Source organism: Carcharodon carcharias, chromosome 1 (assembly GCF_017639515.1).
Source record: "Carcharodon carcharias isolate sCarCar2 chromosome 1, sCarCar2.pri, whole genome shotgun sequence".
Classification (NCBI taxonomy): Eukaryota; Metazoa; Chordata; class Chondrichthyes; order Lamniformes; family Lamnidae; genus Carcharodon; species Carcharodon carcharias.
In genome coordinates, this window is record NC_054467.1 from 235,604,454 (window position 1) to 235,630,510 (window position 26,057).

The 26,057-nt window shown below is 44.0% G+C and overlaps 1 protein-coding gene across 1 annotated transcript in view; it reads right to left on the reverse strand.

The window, feature by feature from the left end:
• Positions 1 to 26,057, reverse strand: part of rnf103 (ring finger protein 103) — a 106,159-nt gene that overhangs the window by 79,819 nt on the left and 283 nt on the right. The window lies entirely within an intron of this gene.

Consider the following 26,057-nt stretch of genomic DNA (forward strand, 5'->3'; position numbering starts at 1 on the left):
AGCGGAAGTCCTAGAGGAGTATAGAATGTGTAGGGGAGAACTTAAAAAGGAAATTAGGAGAGCAAAAAGGGGGCATTGAAAAACATTGGCAGGTAAAATAAAGCAAGATCCAAAGTTATTTTACAAGTACATTAAGAGTAAGAGCATAAGTAGTGATAGAGTAGGGCCCTTTAAGGACATCGTGGTGATTTGTGTGTGGAGCCGGAAGACGTAGGTAGGGTTCTAAATGAATACTTTGTGTCAGTGTTCACAAGTGAGAGGGATGACGGAGGTATGGAAATCAGGCAGAAGGAGTGTGATATAATTAAAGAAATTAGCATTGAAAGGGAGGAGGTTCTAAGTGGTCTGGCAGGCTTAAAAGTAGATTATTCTCCAGGCCCAGATAAAATGTGTCGCAGGCTGTTGAATGAGACAAGGGAAGAGATAGCAGGGGTGCTGGCAATAATTTTTAATACCTCTCTGGTCACAGAAGAGGTGCCAGAGGATTGGAGTCAGCCAATGTGGTACCATTATTCAAGAAGGGAGGAAGGGATAAACCAGGGAACTACAGGCCAGTCAGTCTAACCTCAGTGATGGGGAAACTATTGGAAGCAATTCTGAGGGACAGAATTAATCTACACTTGGAGAGGCAGGATTAATCAAGGACAGCCAGCATGGTTTTGTTAAAGGGAGGTTATGTCTGACCAATTTGATTGAATTTTTTGAAGAGGTGACCAGGTGTGTAGATGAGGGCAATGCATTTGACATAGTCTACTCGGACTTCAACAAAGCTTCTGATAAGGTCCCACATGGGAGACTGATAACGAAGGTAAGAGCCCATGGGATCCAAGGCAAATTGGCAAATTGGATCCAGAATTGGTCGAGTGGCAGGAAGCAGAGGGTGATGGTCGAGGGGTGTTTTTGTGACTGGATGCCTGTGTCTAGTGGGGTTCACAGGGATCGGTGTTGGGTCCCTTGCTGTTTGTGGTATATATAAATGATTTACACTTGAATGTAGGAGGGTTGATCAGTAAGTTCGCAGATGACACAAAAATTGATGGGGTGGTAAATAGTGAGGAGGATAGCCTTAGATTATAGGAGGATATAGACGGGCTGGTCAGATGGTCTGATCAGTGGCAAATGGAATTTAATCCAGCTAAGTGTGAAGTGATGCAACTGGGCAGGACAAACAAAGCACGGGAATACACGATGAATGGTAGGACCGTTGGAAGTACTGAGGATCAGAGGGACCTTGATGTGCATGTCCTCCTTAAGTAGTGGGACAGGTAGATAAGGTGGTTAAGAAGTCATATGGGATACGCCTTTATTCGCCAAGGCATAGAATATAAGAGCAGCGAGGTTAATCTGGAACTGTATAAAACGCTGTTTAGGCCACAGCTAGAGTATTGCATGCAGTTCTGAAATCTGCATTATAGGAAGGATGTGATTGCACTGGAGAGAGTGCACTGGAGATTTACCAGGATGTTGCCTGGGCTGGAGAGTTTTAGTTATGAGGAGAGATTGGATAGACTATTTTCCATGGAGCAGAGGAGATTGAGGGGGCACATGATTGCAGCGTATAAAATAATGAGGGACATAGATAGTGTAGACAGGAAGGAGCTTTTCCCATTTTGGAGAGATCAATAACCAGGGGGCATAGATTTAAGGTAAGGGGCAGGAGATTTAGAGGGGATGTGAGGAAGAATTTTTTCACCCAGAGAGTGGTGGGAATCTGGAACTCACTGCCTGAAAGGGTGGTAGAAGCAGAAACCCTTATAATATTTAAGAAGAATTTGGATGTGCACTTGCAATGCACTGGCATACAATTGGGCCTAATGCTGGAAAATGGGATTAGAATAGTTAGATACTTGTTTGACCGGTGCAACTCGATGGACCAAAGGGCCTTTTTCTGTGCTGTACACCTCTATGACTGTATGATTCTAATTGGACTGTGGCTTTAAAAATCTACCATGGCTGCAGTTAAAAGATATGTTCACTGGAGCAAGGTGAGCAATACCTACAGTGTTGCTATCCTGGAACATAGGGTGCCATAGGCGAACAGCATAGTACCAGAAAGTGGTTCTGGACTAAGGGGAACTGCCTGATGACAGTGTTTTAATTAGCTCCTGATTAGGTGACCAGGGTTTTGTGTCATAACAGTGCAGGCAGAACAGCTCCTAGCTTGAAAAGATGGAAGACCTGAAACCTCTCTCTCCTGCATTTGTAAGATTCCAGCAATTCTGCCATAATAGCTAGCTGGCTATCCCTCACATCTCTGTAACCTGTTTTCTCTGAAAACCCTGGTCAAGAGGAAAGGGGAAAAATCACCAGTAGAGACATTGAAAAGCAAGTTTTTCAACCTGTGAACCACTGACTGAAAGTGCTGGGAGACTACCTTGTGCCATCAACAACAAACTGCAATGAATTTGGAAGACATCAATCAAAATCAACCTATCTAATCCTGTACTCCAGATTCGTGCTATTGAACTGTTTTATCTCAACCTTAAAATCCATGTTTTGTGTATCTTATATGTCTGTGTGTGTGTGTGTGTTTGTGTATAGGGGTTTAAGAAGGGGTAGAATTTAAGTTAGTTATTGAGTTTGAAATTAGCAGTTCATATTTCCTTTTTTTTGCCACTAGTTAAAGACAATTTGTTCAATAAACAATTATTCACTTATTAAGTTTACAAACCTGGTGCTCTTATTCTGTTAACCTAAATTAAACAGGTAGAATTGGGGCAATCTGGTGGCTTGGTCAAACTTTTCACATTTGTCATGGCTCGGGGAACAGTGGAGCTTGGCATTACTGTCCCTAGTGAGTCATGACACTTCTAATGCATTTACATCCTTTCTTAAATAAGGGGACCAATACTGTGCACAGTACTCCAGATGTGGTCACACCAGTGCCCTGTACAATTGAAGTATAACCTCCCTACTTTTATAAAAGCAAAATATTGCAGATGCTGGAAATTTGAAACAAAAACAAAAACAGCTGGAAAAACTCAGCAGGTCTGACAGCATCTGTGGAGAGGAATACAGTTAACATTTCGAGTCCGTATGACTCTTCATCAGAACTAAGGAAATATAGAAATCAGTGAGCTGGTTGAGAGGGGTGGGACAGGTAGAGCTGGATAGCGGGCCAGTGATAGGTGGAGACAAAGATGAGATTGCCAAAGATGTCAAAGACAAAAGGACAAAGAGGTGTTGACGGTGGTGATATTAGCTAAGGAATGTGCTAATGGTGATATTAATGTCCCTTATTGTCCCCTACCTGTCCCACCTCCCCCAACCAGCTTATATTTCACCTCATTTCTATATTTCCTTAGTTCTGACGAAGAGTCATATGGACTCGAAATGTTAACAGTATTCCTCTCCCTACTTTTATATTCAACTCCCCTCACAATAAATGATAACATTCTATTAGTTTTCCTAATTATTTGTTGTACCTGCCTATTAGCCTTTTGTGATTCATGCACTAGGACATCCTGACCCCTCTACACCTCAGAGCTCTGCAATTTCTCACCATTTAGATAATAAGCTCCTTTTGTTTCTTCCTGCCAAAATGCACAATTTCGCATTTGCCCACATCATACTCCATTTACCAGGGCTTTGCCGACTCACTCAATCTATGTCCCCTTGAAGCCTCCTTATGTCCCCTTCACAACTTACTTTCCAAACTATCTTTGTATCATCAGCAAATTTAGCAACCATGCGTTCTGTCCCTTCATCCAAATCATTTATATAAATTGTACAAAGTTGAGGCCCCATCACTCTTCCATGTGCACACCACTCGTTACATCCCACCAACCAGAAAAAGACCCATTTATGGCTAACATCTGTTTTCTGTTAGCCAGCCAATCTTCTTTCCATGCCAATATGTTACCCCCTACACCATGAGTTTTGATTTTCTGCAATAACCTTTGATGTGGCACCTTATTAAATGCCTTCTGGAAATCTAAGTACAGTACATCCACTGGTTCTCCTTTATCCACAGCATATGTGAGTCCTTCAAAGAACTCCAATAAATTGATTAAACATGATTTCCCTTTCACAAAAAAATGCTGACTGTCTGATTGCCTTTAATTTTACTAAGTTCCCTGCCATAACATCTTTAATAATAGCTTCCAACATTTTCCCTATGAAAGATGTTTAGCTAACTGGCCTGTGGTTTCCTGCTGTCTCCCTCCATTTTTGAATAAAGGAGTTATATTTGCTATTTTCCAATCTAATGGCACCTTCCCCAAATCCAGGGAATTTTGGGAAATTAAAATCCATATGTCAACTATTTCACTAGCCATTTCTTTTAAGACCCTGGGATGAAATCCATCAGGACTGGGGACTTGTCAACCCACAACTCCAACAATTTGCTAAGTACCACTTACCTGGTGATTGTAATTTTCCTGAGTTCTTCCCTCCCTTCCAATTCCTGATTTACAACTATTTCTGGGATGTTACTTGTATCCCCTATAGTGAAGACCGATGCAAAATACCTGTTCAATTCATCTGCCGTCTCTTTATTTTCAATTATTAATTCCGCAGACTCACTTTCTATAGGACTAACGCTCACTTTGTTAGCTCTCTGTGTATTTAAGTATCTATAGAAACTCTTATTATCATCTTTATATTTCTAGCCAGTTTTCTTCCGTACTCTAATTTTTGCCTCCTTAGTAATCTTTTTGTCATTATTTGCTGTTCTTTATATTCTGTCCAATCTTCTGACCTGCCACCCATCTTTGCACAATGATATGCTTTTTCTTTAAGTATGATACACTGTCTTTAACTTTTTTAAGATAACCACAGATGGTGGGTCCTCCCCTTGCAATTTTTCTTTCTCATTGGGATGTATCTAACCTGTAGCCAGAATTTTCCTGTCAGCGATTTGGGGGTGGGGCCCGCCCGCCGACAGGAAATGATGAGGGATGATGTCAGGAGAAACCCCTGACATCATCTGGTCCACTTAAATTTTTAGGAAGGCAGGCGGACAGCAAAATCAGCTGTTCGCCCGCCGACCTGTCATTAAGCTCATTGAAAGACCTGTCCGTCCAACCTTAAGGCTGGTGGGCAGGACAGGAGCCCCAGCAGGCTTCTGGAAAAAGATAAAACCTCATTCGCTGGCAGGATGAGGTTTCATCTCAATTTTTAAAAAAGTTTATTAAAGTTTCACTCATATTTATTAATATGTCCCATCTCATGTGACAGTGTCACATGAGGGGGACATGTTAATAATGTTTTTCTTTCTCTATTTTTAAAGTTTTTTAAACATTCAGCGCTCTCCCTGAGACAGCACTTAGTCTCAGGGAGCAGTGCGCTTTTTCGCACGCATGCGTGAAAGGGCGCACTTTGACAGATGGGGAATCCCTCTATGTGCTTCCTGTCGGGCAGGCTGCTGGGTGGGCCTTAATTGGCCTGCCCACTCAAAACGGCGGCTGGCCCCGTTTCGGCAGCAGAGTTTGGCTGCCTGCTCGCCGCCAAGCCGGTGGGGCCCACCCGCCCATCAAGGTCAAAATTCTGGCCTGTATATTCTGAAATATCCCTCTAACTGTCTGCCACTGCATCTCCATTGAACTATCCCTTAATTTCATTTGCCAGTTCACTTTAGCTAGCTCTGCTCTCATTTCCACATAATGGCCCTTACTTAAGTTTAAAATACTAGTCTTGGACCCACTTTTCTCTCCTTCAAACTGAATGCAAAATTCAATTATATTATGATTGCTGCTCCCTAGGGCTGCCTTCACTATGAGGTTATCAATTAATCCTATCTCGTTGCATAATACCAGGTCTAGTAGAGCCTGTTTTCTTGGTGGCTCCAGATTGTGCTGTTTAAGAAACTATCCAAAAAAAAATTCTATGAACTCCTCATCTACGCTACGTTTGCCCATCTGATTTTTCCAGTCTATATGTAGATTAAAATCCCCCATGATTATCACTGTACCTTCCTGACAAGCTCCCATTATCTCTTGCTTTATACTCTGTCTTACCATGTGGTTACAATTAGGGGGCCTGTACACCACTCCCGCAAGTGACTTCTTGCCTTTATCATTTCTCGTCTCATCCCACATTGCTTCTACATCCTGGTTTCCTGAACTCAGGTCATCCCTCTCTAATGCGCTATTACAATAATTATCTAGCAGAGCCCCTCCTTCACCTTTTCTTGACTTCCGACCTTCCTAAAAGTTATGTACCTTTCAATATTCAGGTCCTAATCTATGTCATCCTGCAGCCATGTCGCTGTAATGACTATCAGATCGTGCTTATTTATTATTTGTGCTATCAGTTCACCTGTTTTGTTTCAAATATTACATCCATTCAGATACAGAGCCTTTGGGCGGAATCGTCCCAAATTGGCGCAATTTGTGGTACCGGGCATGAAAAAAAACGTTTTACCTGCCGGCCACAATGGCAGGTTTTCGCGTCATATCACCCCCTTCCCATCTCAAATTATGCAATCATGGGAAAAATGCTGGATCGCTGGCAGCCAGCCACTGATTTGCCAGCCACTCCGCTACCTTGCCGCTTCCTCACATTGGCCACATATTTAAACAGCAGTCGTGTGCACAGTTCTCAATGCTTGCAGCCCAGCACTGTTCCAATGAAGACATGCCCCCAAATGCCAAGGAGAGTGCAGCCTCCTGATTCAGTGACACATCCCTGGGACGTCTTTTGGATGCCTTGGAGGCCCACAGCAATGTCCTCTGCTCCCCGCTTTGGCCGCAGGAGGACCATCAGTCTCTGGCTTGAGAGACGATGGCAGATGTGGTCAGTGCCAATGCTGCACACAAGAGGTCAGCTATCCAGTGCAGAAAACAGATGAGTGATCTTATCCGTGCTGCCAGGTTCATCAATCTCAACTCACTCATTCACAAGCCCATCACACATTCACTGGCATCACGCTACTCTGAATCCACTTTTCTGTGTTCAACGCAGCTGCCAAGCACTAATAATCTCCACTTTCTGTCCTAGACACATCTGACACATCACCCTTAGTCAACTTTGACCCCGACCCCAACGCTAAGAGCACCTTGAATGAGGACCCCGAAGGCAGTACTGTTGAAAACCCATCACTGCGCTCACCCAGACCCTCCACCAGTGCAGCAACACACACCTCGGTGGGACCTAGATGTAGAGCAGCCTCAGGACCACAATCCGGTGAGCACAGCACACAATCTGTTCCACAGCAGGCGGAGGCAGGGACATCCTTGATCACCAGCACTCGGAGGACTGCTGGAGGGAAGGAATCTGCTGAGTCCAAGTCAAATCATGAGCCCTTGGCCTCAGTCCTCAATCAGTTGGTGGAGCTGCAAAGGCAAATCACAAGAACATCAGGAAGGGATGTCTGGTGCACTCAGATTGCAAGGGATGATGGAGGAGTTCATCTGCCTTCAGTCTGAGGTGATAGACCCAGCATGCTGAAGCACCAAGGTCAACATTGGCAGGATGGCGGCTTACATGGAGACCTTGATCCAAGTCATCGGTCCTGCACTGCTGTGCGGGCTGAACTCTGTCACTGACGTCACAGTTGGCCTCCAACAGCGTCAACGTGAGAGGGGTGTGGGGTAACTCAGTCTCACTCCAGCTTCCCCTTCTCCTCAAGGAGTGAACCAGGGGCCTTTGGACACCTGTAGGGAGGATGACCAGCAGCTCGATACCCCGGGGCCATCCACCCAGGTGACTCTGGGACTCTCCGGCCAATCCAAATCCCCTCTTCTGGTGATCCCTCAGCTCCAGCTCCACAGGCCGAGGAGGGTGCAGCTGACCCACAGCAAATCACTCAAATCAGACTAGGGCCCTCCAGGTCTTGGCCCTCCAGAGGACACCCGCCAAATCATCACAGACAGGGACTCGCAGTTGGCAGGCTTTCTCCACTTCCAGGGGAGCATCAAGATGTAGTGACAGGATTAGGAAGGTTAAGAAGATGCTGTTGCACAGCCTAGGCACAGATGTTAATCACTTGTACATAATGTTCACTATTGTAAATAAACTCACCAGAACGTCTCCTTGTCTATGGCTCTTTGTTAAGATAAGCAGAGTTTGTGTCACTCAGATGTGAAACCTTGGTTCCTGCACAAGATAAAGGCAGGTGTCTCAGTCCAAGGCCTCTTCCCTGTGCAGTGTGTAACTTTCAGACCAAAGTGATGGTCCAGCTTCACATTCACGAGATGCCTGCACCTCGATGGTGCTTGTCACTGCTGTCAGAATGTTGTTGGCAGGCATCACAGAGTTCCGTCACTCTCCCTGTATGCTCTCAGCACCTTTGAGCTGGGGGCTGGCTCCCCATCTCTTCAGCGTCTGTGTCTGGTGACTGTGTGCTCCTGAATGGGACGGGTGCTGAAGGCTGACAAAGGATCAGATGCACTTAAAGCTTCATGGCTGCGTCCCCAAGATATGACCCTGATCACAGAGCGCAAGCAAACTGTCCTCAGCCAGACAGGAGTCAGACCTTCACAGAGGCAATGTGCAGAAACACGGAGTGTCCTCACAGCATGTCGTTATCATCCTCCTGGAATCTAGTGACTATTAGGGCCTCTGCTGCGTCTCCATGACATGAGCTTGAGCACTGAGGGTATGTGTGCTGCCATCAGCCACACAGGAGTCAAATGTTCACAGATGCAAGCTGAGGATGTTAGGACTGTCCACACTGCATCTCGTCATCATCCTCCACGAATCTTTTGGCAATGGGGGCCTCCCAAGCACACCTGCCTCATCTTGCTAGTGCGATGGCCTCATCACCAATATCCTTGCCTTTGAGGACCTCATCGCCATCATCCCTTTTGATGTCTTCCTCATTGGAAAAGACATGCAGCTTTTCCATCTTCTCCTCAGCCAGGTCTTTCCTGCCATTGCAGCGCCAAGTTGTGTAGCGCCCAGCAAACTACGATGATGCGCAGTACCTTCTGTGGACTGTATTGCAGTGCTCCACCGGACCTGGGATGCAGTGGCGTGGTGGTATTGTCACTGGACGAGTAATGCAGAGACCCAGGGTAATGCTCTGTTTGAATCCCACCAAGGCAGATGGTGGAATTTGAATTCAATAAAAATCTGGAAATAAAGTCTAATGATGACCATGAAACCATTGGCAATTGTTGTAAAAACCCATCTGGTTCAATAATGTCCTTTAGGAAAGGAAATCTGCCATCCTTACCTGGTCTGGCCTACATGCGACTCTAGACCCACAGCACTGTAGTTGATTCTTAACTGCCCTCTGAAATGGCCGAGCAAGCCACTCAGTTGTATCAAACCGCTATGACGCCTATAAGGAATGAAACCGGACAGACTACCTGGCATTGACCTAGGCACCAGAAATGACAATGGCAAACTCAGCCCTGTTTACCCTGCAAAGTCCTCCTTACTAAAATCTGGGGGCTTGTGCCAAAATTGGGAGAGGTGTCTCACAGACCGGTCATGCTCATGAAATCATATCTGGCACATAATGTCCCAGACACCACCATCACCATGCCCTGGATATGTCCTGTCTCACTGGCAGGACAGATCCAGCAGAGGTGATAACACAGTGGTATAGAGTTGGGAGGGAATTGCCCTGGGGGTCCTCAACATTGACTCTGGACACCATGAAGTCTCATGGCATCAGGTCAAACATGGGCAAGGAAATCTTCCGCTGATTACCACATACTGCCCTCCCTCAGCTAATGAAGCAGTACTCCTGCAGGTTGAACACCACATGGAGGAAGCACTGAGGGTGGCAAGGGTGCAGAATGTACTCTGGGTGGGTGCTCGGTAGCATCACTACTGACTGAGCTGGCTGAATCCTAAAGGACCTAACTGCTAGACTGGGTCTGCAGCAGGTGGTGAGGGAACCAACAAGAGGGAAAAATATACTTGATCTCATCCTCAACAATCTGCCCGCCGCAGGACTGACCACTGCACCGTTGTGGAGATGAAGTCCTGTCTCCACATTGAGGATATCCTCCATTGGGTTATGTGGCACTTTCACTGGACTAAATGGGATAGATTTCAAACAACGAGACTGGGCATCAATGACCGCAGTAGCAGAACTGTACTCAACCGCAATCTGTACCCTCATGGCCCAGCATATTGTGGTTGATTCATAAAAATGCCCTCTGAACATTGCATGGGCAATAAATGCTGGCCTAGCCAGTGATGCCCACATTCCATGAACAAAAATATTTTAAAAATCCCTCCTGTACCATTACCACCAAGCCAGGGCATAAACCGTGGTTCAACGAAGATTGCAGGAGGGCATGCTAGGAGCATGGTGCTGAAAATGAGGTGTCAACCTGGTGAAGCTATGACACAGGACTACTTGCAGGCCAAACAACGTAAGCAGCAAGCAATAGACAGAGCTAAGTGATACCACAATCAACAGGTCAGATCTAAGCTCTGCAGTCCTGCCACATCCAGCTGTGAATGGTGGTGGACAATTAAACAACTCACTGGAAGAGGAGGCTCCACAAATACCCCCATCCTCAATGATGGGGGAGCCCAACACATCAGTGCAAAAGATAAGTGTGAAGCATTTACAACAATCTTCAGCCAGAAGTGCCAAGTGGATGATCCAACTCAGCCTCCTCCAGAGGTCCCCATCATCACAGATGCCAGTTTCAGCCAATTCGATTCACTCCACGTGATATCCAAGAAACAGAATCATAGAATTGTTACCGTGCAGAAGGATACCATTCGGCCCATCGTGTCTGCACTGGTTTCCTGAGCATTTTAACTTAGTGCCAACCTCCTGCCTCTGCCCCGTAACCCTGAACATTGTTTCTATTTAAATAATCATACAATACCTTCTTGAATGCCTCAATTCAACCTGCCTCCACCACACTTCCACCACAAACCCTAACCACTCGCTGTGTGAAAAAGTTTTTTCTCACCTCGCATTTGTTTCTTTTGCAAACCACTTTAAAACTGTGCCTTCTGATTCTCAACCCATTTATGAGCGGGAACAGTTTCTCCCTATCTTCTCTGTCCAGACCCCTCATGATTTTGACATCTTCTATCAAGCCTCCTCTTAGCCTTCTCCTCTCCAAGGAAAAGAGTCCCAAATTCTCCAGTCTTTCCTCTTAACTGAAATGTCTCATTCCTGGAACCATTCTCGTAAACCTCTTCTGCACTCTCTCCATTCCATTCACATCTTCCCTATAATGTGGCGCCCAGAACTGTACACAATATTCTAGCTGAGGTCTAACCAGTGTCTTATATAAGTTCATCATAACCTCCCTGCTCTTATACTCTATGCCTCTATTAATGAACCTAGATCTCTCTGCTCCTGCACACCCTTTAGAATAGTATCCTTTTTATTTTATACTGTATCTCCATGTTCTTTATACCAAAGTGCATCACCTCACACTTCTCCACATTGAACCTCATCTGCAACATATCTGCCCACTCCACCAATGTCCTTATGAAATTCTACACTGTCCTCCTCACAGTTTACAATTCTCCCACATTTTGTGTCGTCTGCAAACTTTGAAATTGTCCCGTGCGCACCAAGTTCTAAATTACTTATATATATATATCAGGAAAAGCAAGGGTCCCAATACCGATCCCTGGGGAACCCCACTACAAACCTTCTTCCAGCCCAAAAATACCCATCAACCATTACTCTCTGTTTCCTATTCCTCAGCCAATTTTTTATCCACATTGCTACTGTCCCTTTTATTCCATGACCTATAACTTTCCTCACAATTCTATTGTGTGGCACTGTATCAAACGCATTTTGGAAGTCCATATATACCACATTAATGGCCTTTCCCTCATCAACCATCTCTGCTACCTCTTCACAAATCTCCAGCAAGTTTGTTAGACACGATTTTCCTTTAACAAAACCATGCTGCCTCTTCTGAATCAATCCACATTTTTCCACGTGACTATTAATTCTATCCCGAATAATTGTTTCTAGAAGTTTCCCTACTACTGGAGTTAAACTGACTTCTGCTCCAGAACTTGCTGCACCCATAGCCGAGTTATTCCAGTACAGCCAGAACACTGGCATCTCCCCAGCAATGTGAAAAATGCCCAGATGTCTCCCTCCCACAAAAAGCAGAACAAATCCAACCTGGCCAATTACCGCCCCATCAGTCTGCTCTTGATCATCAGTAAAGTGATGGAAGGGGTTATCAACAGTGCTATCAAGTGGCACTTGCTTAGAAATAACCAGTTCACTGATACTCAGTTTGGGTTCTGCAAGGGTCACTCAGCTCCTGATCTCATGGTTCAAACATGGACAAAAGGGCTGAACTCCAGAAGTGAGGTGAGAGTGAATGCCCTTGACATCAAGGCAGCATTTGACTGAATGTGGCATCAAGTAGTCCTAGCAAAACTGGGAATCGGGGGGAAACTGGCCACTGGTTGGAGTCATACCTAGCACAAAGGAAGATGGTAGTGGTTGTTGGAGGTCAATCATCTCAGTTCCTAGACATCACTGCAGGAGTTCCTCAGGGTAGTGTCCTCAGCCCAACCATCTTCAGCTGCTTCATCAATGATCTTCCTTCTATCGTAAGGTCAGGACTGGATACTGAAGCTGTCCATGTCCAAATGCAACAAGACCTGGACAATATCCAGGCTCGGGCTGACAAGTGGCAAGTAACTTTCTCACCATAAAAGTGCAAGGCAATGACTATCTCCAACAAGAGAGAATCTATCTATAGCCCCTTGACATTCAATGGCATTACCTTCGCTGAATTCTCCACATCAGCATCCTGGGGGTTACCATTGACCAGGAACTGAATTGGACTAGCCACGTAATTATTGTGGCTACAAAAGCGGGTCACAGGCTAGGAATCCTGCGGTGAGTAACTCACCTCCTGACTCCCCAAAGCATGTCCACCATCTACAAGGCACACGTCAGGAGTGTGATGGAATACTCCTCACTTGCCTGGGTGAGTGCAGCTCCCACAACACCATCCAGGACAAATCAACCCGCTTGATTGGCACTACATCCACAAACATTCACTTCCTCCACCAACAACACAATGGCAGCAGTGAGTATCATCTACAAGATGCACTGCAGGAACTCAACAAGGCTCCTTAGACAGCACCTTCCAAACCCACTACCACTACCATATAGGAGGACAAGAGCAGCAGATGCATGGGAACACCATCACCTGGAAATTCCCCTTCAAGTCACTCACCATCCTGACTTAGAAATATATCGCCATTCCTCCACTGTCACTATGTCAAAACCCTGGAACTACTTTCTTAATGGCACTGTGGGTGTACCTACACCACATGGACTGCAATGGTTCAAGAAGGCAGCTCACTACCACCTTCTCAAAGGCAACTAGAGATGGGCAATAAATGCTGATTTATTTGGCGATGCCCATATCTCATGAATGAATTTAAAAAATGAAAATAAAAGGCAATGACTATCCCCCCTCAATATTCAACGGCATTAGCACCGCTGAATTCCCCACCATTAACATCCTTGGCTTATGAAACTTTTTCAGAAACTTAACTGGACCAGCCATGTAAATATTGTGTCTACAGGAACAGGTTAGAGGCTGGGAATTTACCTCTAATTCCTTAAATCTGTCTAAATGGCACAAGTCAAAAGTATGATAACATATGGGAACACCACCACATGCAAGTTCTCCCCCAGTTTATAGACCAGACTGAACTTGAACTTTTTCACCATTTCTTAATTGTCGCTGGGTGCAGGAACTCCCCTGCGAACAGCACTGTGGGAGTGTTCCTACACCACATGGACTGCAGTGGTTCAAGAAGGCAGCTCGCACTACCTCCTAAAAGGCAATTAAGAAGAGGCAATAAATGCTGGTCTAGCCATTGATGTCCACATCCCATGAAAGAATAAAAAAGATCCAATTTAAAAAATGAAAAAAAGTTATAGAATCACTGAATGATTACAGGACAGAAGGAGGCCATTTGGCCTGTTGAGTCTCTGGTGGCTCTCTGCAAGAGCAATTTAGCTATCTCTGCTTTCTCTCCCTTTCCCTGTAGCTTATCCAATTCCCTTTTTTAAAAGTGATGTTTGAGCCTCCCTTTACCATCCTTTGAGGCAGCACATTTCAGATTGTTCAAATGTTCAACGCTGTGTAACAAACTTTTTCCTCATGTTGCCTTTAGTTCTTTTGCCATCACTTTAAATCTGTGTCCTCTGTGTTTCAACCCTTCTGCCAATGGGAACAATTTCTCTATCAATATTGTCTAGACCCAGCATGATTTTGAACATCTCTATTAAATCTCCTCTCAACCTCACCTTCTGAGGAGAACAACCCCAACTTCTCCACAATATCCGCCTAACTGGAGTCTCTCATCCCCGCAACCATTTTCATCAATCTTTTCTGCATCCTCTTTAAAGCCTTCATTTCTTTCCCAAAGTACAGTAACCAGAACTGGACTAAGAGTTATATTCCCCTATAAAACCCAAGATCCTGTATGCCTTTTAACCACTTTACCAACTTGCCCAGCCATCTTCAACAGTTTGTGAACATATACCTTAAAGTATCTTTGTTCCTGGACCCCATTTAGAATTGTACCCTTTAGTTTACATTGTCTCTCCTCATTCTCTGTAGCAAAATGTAGCATTTCACACATCTAGGAACATAGGATTTAAGAGTAGGAGTAGGCCATGTGACCCTGCTCTGCCCTTCAATAAGATCATGGCTGATTTGATTGTGGTCTCAACTCCACTTTCCTGTCTGTGCCTCATTACTCTTGACTCACTTGTCTATCGAAAATCTATCTGACTCAACCTTGAGTAAATTCAATAAACCAGCCTTTGTGGGGAAGAGAATTCCACAGACCTATGAGAGAAAAAATTTATCCTCGTCTCTGTTTTAAAAGAGAGACCTCTTATTTTTATACTGTGTCTCCCTAGTTCTAGTCTTCCCCACAAGAGGAAACTTCCTCCCAGTATCTACCCTATCAAGTCTCCTCAGACCTTACATGTTTCAATAAGATCACCTCTCATTCTAAACTCCATTCGGTATAGGCCTGACCTATTCAACCTTTCTTCGTAGGATAAGCAGTTCATCCCAGGAAGCTGAGAACTGAACTCAATTATATATTTTTTCAAATATGAAGACCAAAACTGTACACAGTACTTCAGGTGTGGTCTCACCAAGGCCCTGTACAGCTGCAGTAAAACTTCCCTACTTTTATATTCCATCACCTTTGCATTAACTGCCAACATTCCACTTGCTTTCCTAATCATTTGCTGTACCTGCATACTAACTTTTTGTGATTCATGTACCAGGACTTCATAGACTCTTTACTTCCTCTTAACAATGTACTTTCCTGTCTACCTTGGTGTCACTGGCAAATTTAGCAACCATAGACATGATCCCTTCATCCAAGTCAATAATAGTTGAGGCCCCCACACTGACCCATGTGGCACCCCACTAGTTACAGCTTGCCAACCTGAAAATGTCCCATTTACTCCTACTCGCTGCTTCCTGTTAACCAATCCTTTATCCATGCTAATATGTTACCCCTATACCACGAGCTTTTATTTTGTGTAGTGATCTTTGATGTGGCACCTTATCAAATGCCTTTTAGAAATCCAAATACACCACATCTACAGGTTCCTCTTTATCCAGCAGGAATTCAGCGATGGAAATGCCATTGAACATGGAGGAAAATGATTCGATTTTCTTTTGTTGGAAATGGTCATTGCCTGGTACTTATGTGGCTTGCCACTTATCAGCCCAACAGCCCAATCCTGAATGTTGTCCAGATCTTGCTGCACATGGGCATAGACTGCTTATCCATGATGCTACTTTCCCTTTTATTTCTTGGGCTTCAACTTTGCTGACAAACCTATTATGTGGCACTTCATCAAACCTCTTTTGGAAGTTCATGTCGACCGCATTACCCTCATGAACCCTTTCTATCATCTGGTCAAATCCTCAAGCCACTACATTACCATGTGCCTGCATAAAAAAAACACTGATGTTTGTTTGAGCTACATTTTTAAACTTTTTTTTATTTCTATAGATAATATGCAAGGGATTAAGCAACTTTCTTGATAACAAAGGTCAGATAGCTGTCACGCCAATAGGCTTCACAAGGTACAATTCTTTAGAGAAAACACATTGGGAAGTCTAATGTGCTGCTTGGATTTTATAGGCACAGGTTTCATATTGATAATTTCATATGATGCTTGCTATACAAAGATTAGAAATATTGTGTCAAGAAAACAAGAAATTGTAATATTTTTCTTTTGGTAATATCATTGTCATATTTCTTATGTACTGGAAGACAGGCTGTTGGAGGCTGTAAGTATGGTAACTGGAGTAAGAGACAGAGTAACTGCAAGTGTATAAAACCAACAGTAATAAGTGATTTTGATATGTTAATGAACCAAGAGGAACTTCAATCAGAATTTTACATAAAGCAATAACAGCAATAGTTTGAATTGAGTTGTTTTAGTTCAAAGGGGGATATATGCAGGTTGTAAAATGTGTAATTAAGTAAGGTAAAGATAGGGTAAATTAATTTTTTAAAAAACATAAGAGCTAGAGGAAAGAAACGAGTTTAATCAGTTCTGGGAAGAAAGCATTTCTGAAGAGACTGGTTGAGACATTAGAGAGATCAAAGGGAAGGAATGTATTTAAGGAAATACTGATGCCTATGTGGGGTAGCTTTTCAGATCTCCCAGAAGACAGCAGGATAGCTGGTCAGACCTCCCAGAAGACACTGTAATCAAGACCAGACCTGGAGAGCCAGTTATTCTCAGCCTCAGAGGACGCCCCCCCCCAAAGGAAAAGGCACTGTGTGTGTAGTAAAATTAGTTGAATTTTATAGATTTTAAAACCTATAAGGATAGTTGCTGAACAGAAGAGGGGAAGGTTAACTCTGAGGGTAGTTAAATTAAGATCTTTTGGAACTGTTTTAAAGTACTGTTTACAGTATGAAGCCATTCTTGCATTTAGGTGTAATTTTTTTTTTTGCTTTTACTTAATAAACATTTAGCCTACTATAAAATCATCACAAGTATTTGGGGACATCATTTCAGGATTTCAGAACCTCTCCTCATACTGTACAAATTGCAAAAACCATTTTGTAGCTGTTTCAAGTTTCCCTTTGGGATTTGGGCGCAGAATCACAGAATCACAGAGTCACAGTGCAGAAGAGGCCTTTCGGCCCATCGAGTCTGCATTGACATGTGAGAAACACCTGACCTACCTACCTAATCTCATTTACCAGCATTTGGCCCATAGCTTTGAATGTTATGACGTGCCAAGTGCTCATCCAGGTACTTTTTAAAGACAGCTTGGCATTTATCATCAGCTGTGCCATAACAATTCATAATGATCAATATGGCAAGAGAAATCCAGCTTTTTATTTCAGGATAACCTGGCTTCAGTCCTTCTTACAGCCTTGGTCCAAATTTGGACAAAAGGACTGAATTCCAGAAGTGGAGTGAGAGTGATTGCCCTTGACATCAAGGCAGCTTTTGACTGAGTGTGGCATCAACGAGTCCTAGCTAAAATGAAGTCATTAAGAATTAGGGGAAAACTCCCCACTGACTGAAGTCATACCCAGCACAAAGAAAGTTGATTATGGTTATTGGAAGCCAATCATCTCAGCCATAGTGCAGTGCTACATGAACAGTGCTCAGGGTAGTGTCCTAGGTCCGACCACCTTCAGCTCCTTCATCAATGATCTTCCCTCCATCATAAGGTCAGAAATGGGGATGTTCCTTGACGATTGCACAAGTGTTCAATTTCATTTGTAACTCCTCAGATAATGAAGCAGTCTAGGCCCACGTGCAGCAAGAGCTGGACAACTTCCAGGCTTGAGCTGACAGGTGGCAAGTAACATTCATGCCACACCAAAGCCAGGTAATGCCATTCTCCCACAAGAGATAGTTCCCATGGCATTCAACATCATTACCATTACTAAATTCCTTACCATTAACACTCTGGAGTTCGCCATTAGCCAGAAACTTAATTTGACCAGTCACATAAATAATGTGGCTTCAAGAGCAGGTAAAAGGCTGAAAATTCTGCAGCAACTCACCTCCTGACTCTCCAAAGCTTTCCACCATCTACAAGACACAAGACGGTGATGGAATACTCCCCACTTCCCTGGATGAGTGCAGATCCAACAACACTCAAAAAACTCAACACCATGCAGGACAAAGCAGTCCATTAGCAGCCCATCCACCACCTTAAATATTCCCTCCACCATCAGTGTACTGTGTCTGCAGTATGTATCATCTTTAAGATGCACTGCAGTAACTCACCAAGGCTTCTTTAACAACAGCTTCCAAATCCACGGCCATCTAGAAGGGCAAGGGTAGCAGGTGCATGGGAACACCACAGTCTGCAAGTTCCCCTCCTAGTCACCATCCTGACTTGGAACTATATTGCTGTTCCTTCACTGTTGTGGGATCAATAACTTGAAACTGCCTACCTAACGACACGATGGGTGTATCTTCATAACACGGACTATGGTCATTCAGGAAGACAGCTCACCACCAACTTCCCATGGGCAACTTGGAATGAGCAATAAATACTGGCCTTATCAGTGACATCCACATCCCTTGAATAAATTTTTTTTAAAGTTACGAAGGATTACACTCCTGTGGGAACCACATTTACAGGTTTGTTTTGGTGAAGTTAGGCTTATTTTAAAACTAACATTTCATATCTTAAAAGGTATGTATATTGACAGTCCACAGGGCTGATTTTAACTCATGTCCTGAGTAAAAGCAGTGGTAGTTGGAATACCTACCACTCTTTTCATACTTCCACTCCAGCTTTCGTGATCTTGCATAGGGTTCTTAGATGGGTAGCCAGAGAGAACCCACCTGTTTCAGATGGGAGGATGCTTCTAATGTGCAAATCGGGGTCATAGGACCCCAATTGTAATTTCAGTGTTACAGCTGTGCTGTCTAACTGCCTATTTATTTCAGGTAGTGGCCAGTTTCCTTAAATCAAATGTTACATTTTGGGGTCTGGAGGAGCGCTGCTCCTTGGCTCACACAAAAAAATTCTGGGTACCGTGGACCTGTCCAAGATCCTCCCAGTGAATGGATCACCACCTTCCACTGTTCCAACTGTCAGCTTGGGAGCTGGCCAATTTCCCAGCCTCTTACAATTCACAAGATGCCCATTTGCCATCTGTCTTTACTTAGTTTCTAAATTTAAATTTCTTATTGTGTTAGATCTTAGACTGACATTCAGAATCACAATATTGTTACAGTGCTGAAGGGACCATCTGGGTTATAATGTCTGCATCGGCTCTCTGAATGTGCAATTCATTTAGGGTCATGCCCCTGTAACCCTATACATTCTTCCTTCTTAGATAGCAGTTTAATTCCCTTTTGAATGCCTTGATTGAACCTGCCTCCACCACACTCTCCAGCAGTGCATTCCAGACCTAAACCAGTCACAGTGTGAAAAAGTTTTTCCTCAAGTCACCTTTCCTTCTTTTGCCAATTACTTTCAATCTGTGCCCTTTCATCTTCAACAGAACTCATGGGAACTGTTTCTCTCTATCTACTCTGTCCAGACCCCTCATAATTTTGAATACTTCTATCAAATCTCCTCTCAGCCTTCCTTTCTCCAAGGAAAATTTGTTGTGATATCAAGAGTGAGCTGCATTTTTGGAAGTGCTGTCCTTTAGATCAGACATTAAGCTGGAGCCCAAGCTGCCCATTTAGCTGGATGGAAAATAATTTGTTACAGACAGGAGCGGGGTTTACTTTAAAACAGCCCTGATTTCTCCTCTCACCACCCATCCATAAACAGAAAGGTGTTTTTGATTTTTGATTTCCCCTTTTATAAATAGTGGCATATTTTCTCCAACCTGTCAGTTTTAAAGTGATTCAATCCTCTATTAATAGCCCCACACTGAACGTGGGATAGGGTAAAATCAGAGGGTTAGTTTACTTTATAAACACTCCAAATACAGGGAGGGGGTATTTCTATGTAATCCCGGTACATTCTCACAATAAAATAGGGATAAGGGAAAGAAAGGGCGAAGACGACAGAAAAAAAAGAAAAGAATTATTGTTTCATGAGAGTCCAGAGTCCAGAATCAAAAGTCCAATGGTATATTCCTTCAGAGAGGTTAGCCAGCTGAAACTGATGCAGGGTGATCCACTTTTCCAGTAACGCTGACTTCCACGATGGGAGAAGTACATAGAGGTGAATCAGTTTTGCACTAGATACTGGTACAGAAGTTTAGACATTCCAGTAGAAACCAGGGTAGATGAGGGCTTAAAAACAAAAAACTGCGGATGCTGGAAATCCAAAACAAAAACAGAATTACCTGGAAAAACTCATTTTCTTCTCCGCCGGTGCTGCCAGACCTGCTGAGTTTTTCCACGTAATTCTGTTTTTGTTTTAGATGAGGGCTTGGCAGTTTAAACCTGGACATAGCCCTTTATTTGCTGCTGCTTTGTTGATGGAAGATGACAGACTGCCTGGATTCAGATCCATAAGACAATCTTACAGCTTCTAGCAACTTGGGGGTGGGGGTGGGCGAGGGTGGGGTGGTGTTATCTGACATAACTCCCACTCCTGGTTTGGACAAAGTGTGTAAATTCCAGTCTGGATTCTTGAGATGGTTAATGTTGCATCCATTAATAAGTTCCAGCAGTTTCAGGGCCTCTTTGTCTTTGCAGACATATCGTCTCCATTGGCCAGAGCTCTGTTTGTAAAGGGTCTTTGAGCATTTCCTTGGAATTTGATTTCTGCAGTCACAGGGGGCATTAGCACCTCTTTGGAGATTACAAGAGACTTGTTCTCTTCTGAAGGCTATGAATTCTTTTCATGTGAGCCATAGCTCGTCAGGCTTCAGTCAGTGTAAAGATCTTTGCCCATTTAAAAAAAAGGTATTAATTTTATAAAGTAGCCATGATGATATATACATATAAATATTTTCCTTGGAAAAACTCAGCAAGTCTGACAGCATCTGTGAAGAGGAATACAGTTGACATTTTGAGTCCTTATGATTCTTCATCAGATCTAAGGAAATAGAGAAATAAGGTGAAATATAAGCTGGTAAAGGAGGGTGAGACAGGTAGAGCTGGATAGGGGGCCAGTGATAGGTAGAGGCAAAGAAGAGATTGCCAAAGATGTCGTAGACAAAACGACAAAGGGGTGTTGATGCTGATATTATCTAAGGAAGGTGCTAATGGGGGCATTAAGGGAAGCAAGCAGGACAAGTTAGTGGCAGATCGCCCAAGTGGAGGTGGGGTGGGGGGAAGTGATAGAAATGGGCTAAAAGATGGAGATAAAACAATAGATTGAAATAAATTTAAAAATACGTGGGAAAAGATAAATAGATATTTTTTTAAATTATAAATTATTGGAAACTGGGGATCGGAAAGGGGGTGCGGATGGAGGAGAGACTTCATGATCTGAAATTGTTGAACTCAATATTAAGTCCGGAAGACTGTTAAGTGCCTAGTCGGAAGATGAGGTGCTGTTCTTCCAGTTTGCGTTGAGCTTCACTGGAACAGCAGGCCAAGGACGGACATGTGGGCATGAGAGCAGGGTGGTGTGTTGAAATGGCAAGAGACAGGGAGGTCTGGGTCATGCTTGCGGACGGACCGAAGGTGTTCCACAAAATGGTCACCCAGTTTGTGTTTGGTCTCGCCAATGTAGAGGAGACCGCATTGGGAGCAGCGAATGCAGTAGACTGAATTGAGGGAAGTACAAGCGAAGCACTGCTTCACTTGAAAGGAGTGTTTGGGCCCTTGCACGGTGGGGGAAGTAAAGGGGCAGGTTTTACACCTTCTGCGGTTGCATGGGAAGGTGCTGTGGGAGGGGGTTGAGGTGTAGGGGGTAATGGAGGAATGGACCAGGGTGTCCCGGAGGGAACGATCCCTGCGGAAAGCCACCGAAGTGGGTGAAGGGAAAATGTGTTTGGTGGTGGCATCATGCTGGAGTTGGCGGAAATGCAGATGCTGTCAGACCTGCTGAGTTTTTTGAGCTGTTTTTGTTTTTGTTTCAGATTTCCAGCATCCACAGTATTTTGCTTTTATCTAAATATTTTCCTTCATGTCTTTTGGGCATGACAAACTTGTGGCTCTCTTCTGAAAAATAGCAGCGATGTCCTGGCCAACATTTAACATCCTTCCGCCAACTCCAGCATGATGCCACCACCAAGCACATCTACCCTTCACCCCCGGCGGCTTTCCACATGGATCGCTCCCTGCTCCCCATGCGGTCTCCTCTACATTGGAGAGACCAAACGCAGACTGGGTGACCGTTTTGCGGAACACCTTCGGTGTGTCCGCAAGCATGATCCAGACCTCCCTGTCGCTTGCCATTTCAACACACCACCCTGCTCTCATGCCCATATGTCTGTCCTTGGCCTGCTGCAATGTTCCAGTGAAGCTCAACGCAAAGTGGAGGAACAGCACCTCATCTTCCGACTAGGCACTTTACAGCCTTCCGGACTCAATATTGAGTTCAACAATTTCAGATCATGAACTCTCTCCTCCATCCCCAGTCCCTTTCCAATCCCCCTTTTTCCAATAATTTATAATTAAAAAATATATGTTTCTTTTCCCACCTATTTTTAAATTTATTTCAATCTATTGTTTTATCTCCACCTTTTAGCCCATTTCGATCCCTTCCCCCCACCCCACCCCTACTAGGGCCATCTGCCACTAACTTGTCCTGCTTGCTACCCTTAATGCCCCCATTAGCACTTTCCTTAGATAATATCACCGTCAACATCCCTTTGTCCTTTTGTCTACAACATCTTGGGCAATCTCTTCTTTGTCTCCACCTATCACTGGCCCCCTATCCAGCTCTACCTGTCCCACCCTCCTCTACCTGCTTATATTTCACCTAATTTCTCTATTTCCTTAGTTCTGATGAAGAGTCATATGGACTCAAAATGTCAACTGTATTCCTCTCCGTAGGTGCTGTCAGACCTGCTGAGTTTTTCCAGGTATTTTTGTTTTTGTTTCAGATTTCCAGCATCCGCAGTATTTTGCTTTTATCTAAATATTTTCCTTCATGTCTTTTGGACATGACAAACTTGTGGCTCTCTTCTGAAAAATAGCTGGGATGTCCCGGCCAACTTTCAACATCCTTCAACTGCCACCACAAAAACAAATTAGCTGGTTATTTATCTGCTGTCTTTTCCCCAAGAGGCAACAATGACTTCATTTCAAAAGTTAACTTAATGCCTACTCTGGTATCTCCTGAAGATGTGAATGATACTATTTAAATGCAAGTTCCCAGAATCACAGAATAGCTACAGCACAGAAGGAGGCATTTCAGCTGTCGTGTCTGCTCTGTCTCTCAGAATCATCATTTGATGCAGAGTTGAGTACATATTTGCAAAGCATAGAAATGGCAGGCAAATGGGATTAGAATTGACAGTGCCAGCACTAACACAGATGCACCTGCCCAGGAGGTTTATCTATGCTGTAAATTCTGTGATAATTAAAAGCTTGGCATCCTTGTATTGAATACAGCAAATTGGCATCTCTGCAAATGGCAAAGCCATCTAAATAGATGACCTGAATTTATTTCTTGTGCTGTATGATAAGTAAAATGAAAAGGGAACAAGGCAGTTGTCATTCTTAATACAAGTCAAAAACAATATACCAATTTACACATATTGAGCTCAGAATAGATTATATCAATAAAAACATTAGTGAATCTTGACAGGTTTGTTTCCAAATATACTTTTCTAATTAGAAAAATTCAGCAGGTCTGACAGCATCTGTGGAGAGGAAGACAGAGTTAATGTTTTGAACTTTTCTGATGAAGAGTCATACGGACTTGAAACTTTAACTCTGTCTTCCTCTCCACAGATGCTGTCAGACCTGCTGAGTTTTTCCAGCTATTTTTGTTTTTGTTTCAGATTTCCAGCATCCAAAGTATTTTGCTTTTGCCTTTCTAATTATCTACAAAAAAAAAACTGCATTTTTGAATTCTTCCATGGGATGAAGTGTTGCAGACAAGGTCAGCAGTTGTTGCCCATTCCTAATTGTCCTTGGGAAGGTGGTGGTGAGTCGCTGCATTCCATTTGATTCAAACTTTCCGCAGCAGTTTGGTACAACTAAGTGGCTTGCCTGGCCATCTCAGAAGGTGGTTAAGAGTCAACCACATTGCTGTGGGTCTGGAGTTACATGGTAGGCCAGACCAGGTTTTTAAGAGGAATTTCCACCCCTCCATCATTTTCACATAGTCCATCTCTGACACTTCCCTTCCCTTCCTTGATCTCTCTTTCTCAATTTCTGGTGATAGACTATCCACCAATATTCATTACAAGCCTACGGACTCCCACAGCTACCTCGATTACAGCTCCTCACACCCCGCTTCCTCTAAGGACTCCATCCCATTCTCTCAGTTCCTTCGCCTCCATTGCATCTGTTCTGATGACGCCACTTTCAAAAACAGTTCCTCTGACGTGTCTTCCTTCTTCCTTAACCGAGGTTTTCCACCCACGGTGGTTGACAGGGCCCTCAACCGTGTCCGGCCCATCTCCCGCACATCCACCGTCACACCTTCCTCTCCCTCCCACAACCATGATAGGGTCCCCCTTGTCCTCACTTATCACCCCACCAGCCTCCGCATTCAAAGGATCATCCTCCGCCAGTTCTGCTAACTCCAGCATGATGTCACCACCAGACACATCTTCCCTTCACCCCCCCCCGGCGTCTTTCCGCAGGGATCGTTCCCTCCAGGACACCCTGGTCCACTCCTCCATCACCCCCTACACCTAAACCCCCTCCCACAGCATCTTCCCATGCAACTGCAGAAGGTGCAACACCTGCCCCTTTACTTCCACTCTCTTCACTGTCCAAGGGCTCAAACACTCCTTTCAAGTGAAGCAGTATTTCACTTGCACTTCCCTCAATTTACTTTACTGCATTCGCTGCTCCCAATGCGGTTTCCTCTACATTGGAGAGACCAAATGCAGACTGGGTGACCGCTTTGTGGAACACCTTCGGTCTGACCGCAAGCATGACCCAGACCCCACTGTTGCTTGCCATTTCAACACTCCACCCTGCTCTCATGCCCACACGTCCATCCTTGGCCTGCTGCAATGTTCTAGAGAAGCTCAACGCAAACTGGAGGAACAGCACCTCATCTTCCAACTAGGCACTTTAAAGCCTTCTGGACTGAATATTGAGTTCAACAATTTTAGATCATGAACTCTCCTCCATCCACACCCCCTTTCTGATCCCCCTTTTTTCCAATAATTGATATAGATTTTTCTTTTCCCATCTATTTCCATTATTTTTAAATGTATTTCCATCCATTGTTTTATCTCTACCTTTTAGCCTATTTTGATCCCTTCCCTCCACCCCATCCCCACTAGGGCTATCTGTACCTTGCTCGTCCTGCTTTCTACCCTTAATGTCACCCATTAGCACTTTCCTTAGACAATATCGCCACCTTCAACACCTCTTTGTCCTTTTGTCTATGACATCTTTTGGTTATCTCCACCTAACACTGGCCCTCTATCCAGTTCTACTTGTCCCACCCCCCCCCCCCCCCCCCTTAAACCAGCTTATATTTCACCCCTTTTCTATTTTTCCTTGGTTCTGTTGAAGAGTCATACGGACTCGAAACGTTAACTGTGTTCCTCTCCGCAGAAGCTGTCAGACCTGTTGAGTTTTTCCAGGTATTTTTATTTTTGTTTCAGGTTTTTAGAGGATTCCCTAAAGGACATTAATGAACCAGAGATAAAAACAAAAAAACTGCGGATGCTGGAAATCCAAAACAAAAACAGAATTACCTGGAAAAACTCAGCAGGTCTGGCAGCATCGGCGGAGAAGAAAAGAGTTGACGTTTCGAGTCCTCATGACCCTTCGACAGAACTGTTCAAGTTCTGCCGAAGGGTCATGAGGACTCGAAACATCAACTCTTTTCTTCTCCGCCGATGCTGCCAGACCTGCTGAGTTTTTCCAGGTAATTCTGTTTTTGTTAATGAACCAGATATGTTTTTATGACAATCAGTGATAGCTGTCAAGGACACTGTTACTGAGACTAGCTTTCAATTCCAGATGTATTTATTAATTGAATTTAAATTCCACTAGCTGCCCTGGTGGGATTTGATCCCCAAAGTATTAACCTCCTGGGTCTCTGGATAATTAGTCCAGTGATATTACCACTATGCCACTGTCTTCCCTTTACCTATATTTTAATCAC